General features: G+C 33.9%; 1 long non-coding RNA gene across 1 annotated transcript; it reads left to right on the top strand.

The window, feature by feature from the left end:
* The first annotated feature begins 510 nt into the window (after positions 1–510).
* Positions 511–5,624, top strand: LOC125778247 (uncharacterized). The gene is made up of 3 exons (XR_007422589.1): positions 511–636; positions 3,709–4,975; positions 5,049–5,624. It is a non-coding gene; the product is annotated as an uncharacterized LOC125778247 (long non-coding RNA).
* The last annotated feature ends 542 nt before the right edge of the window (positions 5,625–6,166 follow it).

The raw sequence follows: 6,166 nt of genomic DNA, 5'->3' as shown, positions 1-6,166 counted from the left end.
TATGAAACCCATATCTAATAAACAGCAAAAATAATGCATGTGCATCCCACATATTCGTATGCATACATACACATACTACATACATAGGCGTATAATAATCTTCAAGTAGATAGTAGGTAAGCAATAAGCAAGGCTATATTGGCAGTCCCACCTTGAGTTGGTGAACTTGTCAAACATTTTCATTAACAACCCGGTTCGTTTTTTATAAATTATCAAAAATATGTACATTCCATAAAATGTATGAGCAACCTTAAATGTGACTCATGCGCAATGTTGACTTAATATTAAAGAGCTGAACGGGAAGGGATTGTAAACTGGCCTTTGCAACTTTTTGCTATTTTCATTATCAACCCGCCGGCATGTACCTTGTATAAAAAGCTTATTTGGCAGAAAGCTAAATGACTTTGTAACATAGCATAAACGAAAATTATGGAAAATCTCAAAAATAGATAAATGTAAGAGCGGCTCATGCGCACTGTTCATTTTGTTGTTAAAAAGCGATGACACCAAATATTGAGAGTATAATGATTTTTCCAGTGAAATAAGCATATCATTACCTAAAGGATAACTTAACAGTGGACTGATATAGCTCAAGACTTTTGTTATTTTTTTGCATGTGAAGATACCTTGGAGATAGTAAGTAATGCTTTGAATGCATGTATTAGCAGATGAAAAACGTATAAAATATACTCATTTTAAATGGTTGGCAAGTCAAATGCTTGGAGTAGACGTAAAACAAAAGCATGAGGTACAAGATTTTCTTCTTCTATAAGAACAATGTACATCATACACATACTTTTCTATGCATACTATGTCACGTTTTGTTGGGTTCCTAACCTACAGAACCCAAAAAAAGAATAGGTTTTATCTCAATTAACCAATATATAATAAATTTTGATGGTCAAAAAATCATAAATAAAAAAATATATTTCTTAACATAAGAACGTTTTCAAAGTTAAGGAAGAAATATTAGTATTATTATAATTGGTAAATTCATTAATTTTTGCAGTGACAAATAGTTATTTGTATGTTAACAATCATTTTCAAAATTAAACCACAGTAAAATTCTTTGGATTTTTACATTCTTTAATATTATTTTCACTCATTGAATAGTTTATAATCATAGTATTTACTGTATACCTTATCCACCGCATCGCTTGGCCGAATCTCCTAGTATCTTGTACTTAAAATTGATAAAAACAGACTTTTAAGTCAGTGAAGTCAGTGTCATCAATTGAAGACTACAAAAAATTTAAATTTTCAATGGTAGTTTATTATGGGATTATGTTTTTTATATAGTATATTACTAAGTCTGATCCCGCGAGTCTGCTCGCGTGGTGCTTGGGACTGGCATCATATCTTTATTGCGTTTTTGTCGAGGATATCATGCACTTATCTCAAATTACGGTTGAACTTTTTCTCGATCTGAGGTTTGTCATAAATTTCTGTGCGTCGTTCGCCACCATCTGATAAAGCCAATGCAATTTTCTGTTGGGATATTATAAATGTCTTGACGATTCCACATGGTGTGTTCAAAAACCGTCCTGTTCATTAACAACAATCAGTATAATCCATATACATATGTACGTATGGAATCAAAAATTACTGTACCCTGGCAGTAGCGGTGTGAAGTACAAGGTGCGTTCCAAAGTAAACAGGACTTTTTCAATCTAGAGCCTCCTGGTGGCGCCATCTATATGTCGACTAGTGTGTTAGAATCTGCTATCTTTATCGATTCTCCAGTGAGAATTTCATGACATTTCATAGATTAGAAGTGACATGATGATGTGTATTGATTTAGAATTGTATATAATATATGGGGGAATAGACTTCCCGAGTAACAGAATACCCAAAAAAGATCGGCAGAGCCGATGATGATGGTGAGGAAAAGCACCAAATATGCAATAAATTTTTTTTCGAAAATATTTTTGAAAGTTTTCACTAATATTTTCAATTCAAAAGATAGTCGCTGACAGATTTGAAATGTATTTAAATTAAGAAACCAAGTTAATTTATTATTTCGAATTAATTTATCTTTATTTCTATAGGCGAAAACATAAATATAATACTATGTTCGGACCGACATTGAAAACATGTTTTCGTGGGAAAAACTGGTTTTCGCCCGAAAACTTGTGTTTTCGTCCATGTAAAATCTGTCAAACGAAAACACAGTTTTCGCTGAAAACTACTTGAAAACTTATGTTCCACTCATTATAATCGGTGCCTGCTCTAATTTAATCGATTTTTTTGGAAGACATATTTTGCCGGCCCTAAATTGTCACTTGATATTTGTTTACATTCCATATACAAATACAGCTGCTCACTGTTAAGGGGATTTTCTTGTTCTTGCAAAACCCTTGCACGGTGCACCAATTGCAGAATTTTCTTCTTGGTGCAACGGCACAACAAACACACACAAAAATTTATTTGCAATGGCTGTAAAATATGTCAGACCAAAACCCATGTTTATTTTCGTGCCGTCATATATCACTAGATTTTGCAATGGGTGCTCTCTTGGCCTTGCATATTTCGGTATAGGATTTTTGCATTTTGTGGCATCCTGCAAGAGCAAGAAAATCCCCGTATTGATAGTTGTCAGTGAAAACTCATCGAAAACACACATTCTCGTTCCGAACGACTTACATTCCACAACATACAAATGTGTTTTCAAAATGTTTTCAATGTCGGTCCGAACATAGTATAAAACACGAAATGTTTTAATTATTAAGCTTGTGGAAAAACGAAATACGGATATTTAAAGTTATTAGATTTACAAAACGTATTTTAGCACCCGAATGCGCTTTATTCATTCGATAAATGTTATCTCTTAAAATCTTTCTTTAATTCGGAACTCATTAAAAATTTTAATAGGACTTCTTCCAAATGTATTTAATTGCAAGTTTTGTAACATTAGTAAACAGCTGATTCCAATATTGGTTTTGCGTATGTTCGAAAAGACGAAAATCCAAACAGATTCTGTATTCGCAAATCCGATAGCTAAGCAATTCTGTCTTGGATTCCACAACACCCCTGTATAATACTCTGTAGCAACTGGTTGCAAGAGTATAAAAATGTTAATATGCAATACAAAAACGGTATCACAACGTAGAAAGATGGCAATAATGGATGCATCGTCATCAAAGACAACTATATACAATTGAACAATGAAATCGAATAGTATCAATGAATTCGGCTTGGCAGTACTTTTTGTTCTCTACAATTGAGATTATTATTAAAATAATGGGATTTAAATGTTTCACTATGCAACGGCAAGTAAAGACTCTACAAATTTTTGAGGCACATTGCAAATCTGTTCTTGCATCTGACATAAGTGATTTAATATTACATGTCTATTGAATTAAAATACAGCAGAGCTATGTAATTGATCAAGGCTAAATGGAACTAATTCATTCATTTAAACAGAAAACATCGCAGATGAAATAATTTGATATTTTTTTATAAAGCAAATTTGCTCAAATTTGATATGTAATATTTTGTCTTTCGAACTTTGAGAAAATGTTGTTATGTCTCTAAATTTGCAATTAATTATAAAATTTACGTAGGCTGCTATATATACATATCTCTGACGTAGGCAACCCTAAGTGTTGCCAGCTGCAATCTGACATTTCCATTGGAAAGTTTGACATTTTTTAGCATAACATCACTCAGGACGTTTTGTCATTTAATCGTGAATTGTTTTATTTACAGGGAATTAAAAAATTCATCTCGCATCGATGAACTAAAATCTTTGTATGGCTATGAAGCACCATCCTATAGCACTGTGAAAAACTGTTACAACGACCAAAAACAGCCGTTGTGCCAGAAAACATCGACGCCGTACGTGAACTGATAATGCAAGACCGTCATGTAACATACCTTCAGATAGAGGTATGCCTATGCATTTCTCCCACCAGCATACATTCGATATTGCATGAACACCTGGCCGTAAAAAAGGTTTGTTCTCGTTGGATCTCGCACAATTTACAATCGCTCAAAGAAAGGCTCGTGTGGATTGGTGTAAAGAAATGCTGAAAAAATACGATCGCGGTGCTTCAAAAGACGTTTATAAGCCCGAAACAAAACAGCAATCGACCGTGTGGGTCTTCCAAGACGAGCCAAATCCAACGAAAGTTGTTCGTGGAAGAAGCACTTCGAAGCAAATGGTCGCCTGTTTCTTCGGCAAAACTGGTCATGTGGCGACTGTTCCGCTTGAGTAACGTAGGACGGTCACTTCTGAGTGGTACACCACCATTTGTTTGCCTGAAGTCTTCGGAGAAATTCGAAAAACGAACAAGAGAAGACGAATCATTGTGCACCATGACAATGCGAGCTCTCACACATCGGCTCAAACCAGCGCCTTTTTGACCGGCCAAAACGTCGAATTGATGGGTCATCCGCCGTACAGCCCTGACTTGGCACCCAATGACTTCTTTTTATTCCCACACATCAAGAAAATAATGCGTGGTCAACGATTTTCGTCGCCAGAAGATGCTGTTGAAGCATTCAAAAACCATGTTTTGGAGGTGTTTCAATCGGAGTGGAAAAAGTGGAAAATTGGTTTAGGCGCATGCAAAAGTGTATAAATCTTGATGGAGAATATTTTGATAAACAATAAAACCATTTTCGTTGATAAATATTCCTATTTTCATTAGCCCTCGTATAACAAGATTGATATACAGAAAGAAAAACAGTATTAAAGCAAAACATGCATATTTATTTAGTATAACATTATTTTTAAAATCTATGAAATAGTTTGAAATCATTTTTCTGTGACCCAAATTTGCCGTCGTTGCCATTACAAAATACATTCATTTACAGCCCTATTCTAAGAAACCCTCTCAACTGATTTGTGCGGTTTATTTTGTGAAGTTATTCTTGCTCAAATCTCACAAGAAGAAAGCACCACATGTGGTGAAAAGCACTTTCCTGTGAACCAATTATTTTACAAAAATAAGGAAATGGACAACCAAGAAAAGTGAGTAATTCTGCAATCTATATATACATATATAATAAATTAATTTCTTTTTTGTATTTCCAAATTTGAACAGTTTAGTAGCAGCTGCAGCATTACAACATAAATATCTTTTTATCCGCGCATGTACTAAATACATACATGCATATTTACAAATAAAATTTTGTCTGAATTATATGAACATAAATATGTTAATGTCTTTATATTCATACTTAGAAGGAAGTAAAATGTACAAACACCGTAAGTTACATATTTTCAGTATAGACAAATACTTATACATATATACAATATAATAGATAACGCCTTTGGAAGAATATTTTCTCCATTTTAATTCAATAAAAGAATTGCAAATTTCTTTAAAAATATTAAAATTATTAGAACAAACAAACACCTCACAAATTGGAGAGGAAATTGTGACCATTTGAACTTTTGAAGTCTCGTCAGCATACAAGTAATAAAAAACTCACAATAGTGAGGGTGATGATTTTTGTTTGTTCATGAGAATAGGGCTGTTAATACCGATACTGACAGTGAGTAGAAGCCAGATACAGTAGGTAATATTTTCCTTTCAAAATTGAGCTTGAAAAGAAAAAAAATGCTTGAAATTAAAAATTATGTACATAGTTCCACTTAACTACTTGACTTATGCTGCGACTACATTTTCATCAGAACTAAATTACCAGATGGGAAAGTAAAAGTACAGTGTGTCACAAATTTCCCGAAACATTTAATGTTACAGGGTCCGGCACCAATTAAAAAATACATAAATTCGATTTGGAAAATTATTTTTATTTATTTTAAAGTACAATGTGTGAAAATAATCATAAATTCAGGACCAATTCACTTTCGCTCGATATGACCACCTTTTGCCTTAGACTGGTGTATTATTTACTTCAGACCTTGCTCTCCAAAATGGCACAGAGAGAATAATCCATTGGATTCGCATCTGGTCGGTCAAGTAAACCCTATCGTTTTGAGAGTTTACGAATTGCTCAATTGGAAAAATTTTTTCGCCAGAAAACACAATGTTCGGAATTTGACCGCTTTGAGTGCTCTCTCAAGTCTTGCTTGTTGCTGCTTCGGTGTAAGATAATGGGCCTTTTGGAACTTGTAAGGCTTGACCTTCAGCTAATTTTTCAATATGGGTCGGATGCTGCGGTCGGATATTTTCAGTTCTTTAGCAATTTGATTGGC

This window comes from Bactrocera dorsalis, chromosome 1 (genome assembly GCF_023373825.1).
Source record: "Bactrocera dorsalis isolate Fly_Bdor chromosome 1, ASM2337382v1, whole genome shotgun sequence".
Taxonomy (NCBI): domain Eukaryota; kingdom Metazoa; phylum Arthropoda; class Insecta; order Diptera; family Tephritidae; genus Bactrocera; species Bactrocera dorsalis.
Note: the sequence above shows the minus strand (reverse complement) of the source record. Positions and strands in the feature narration are given on the sequence as shown.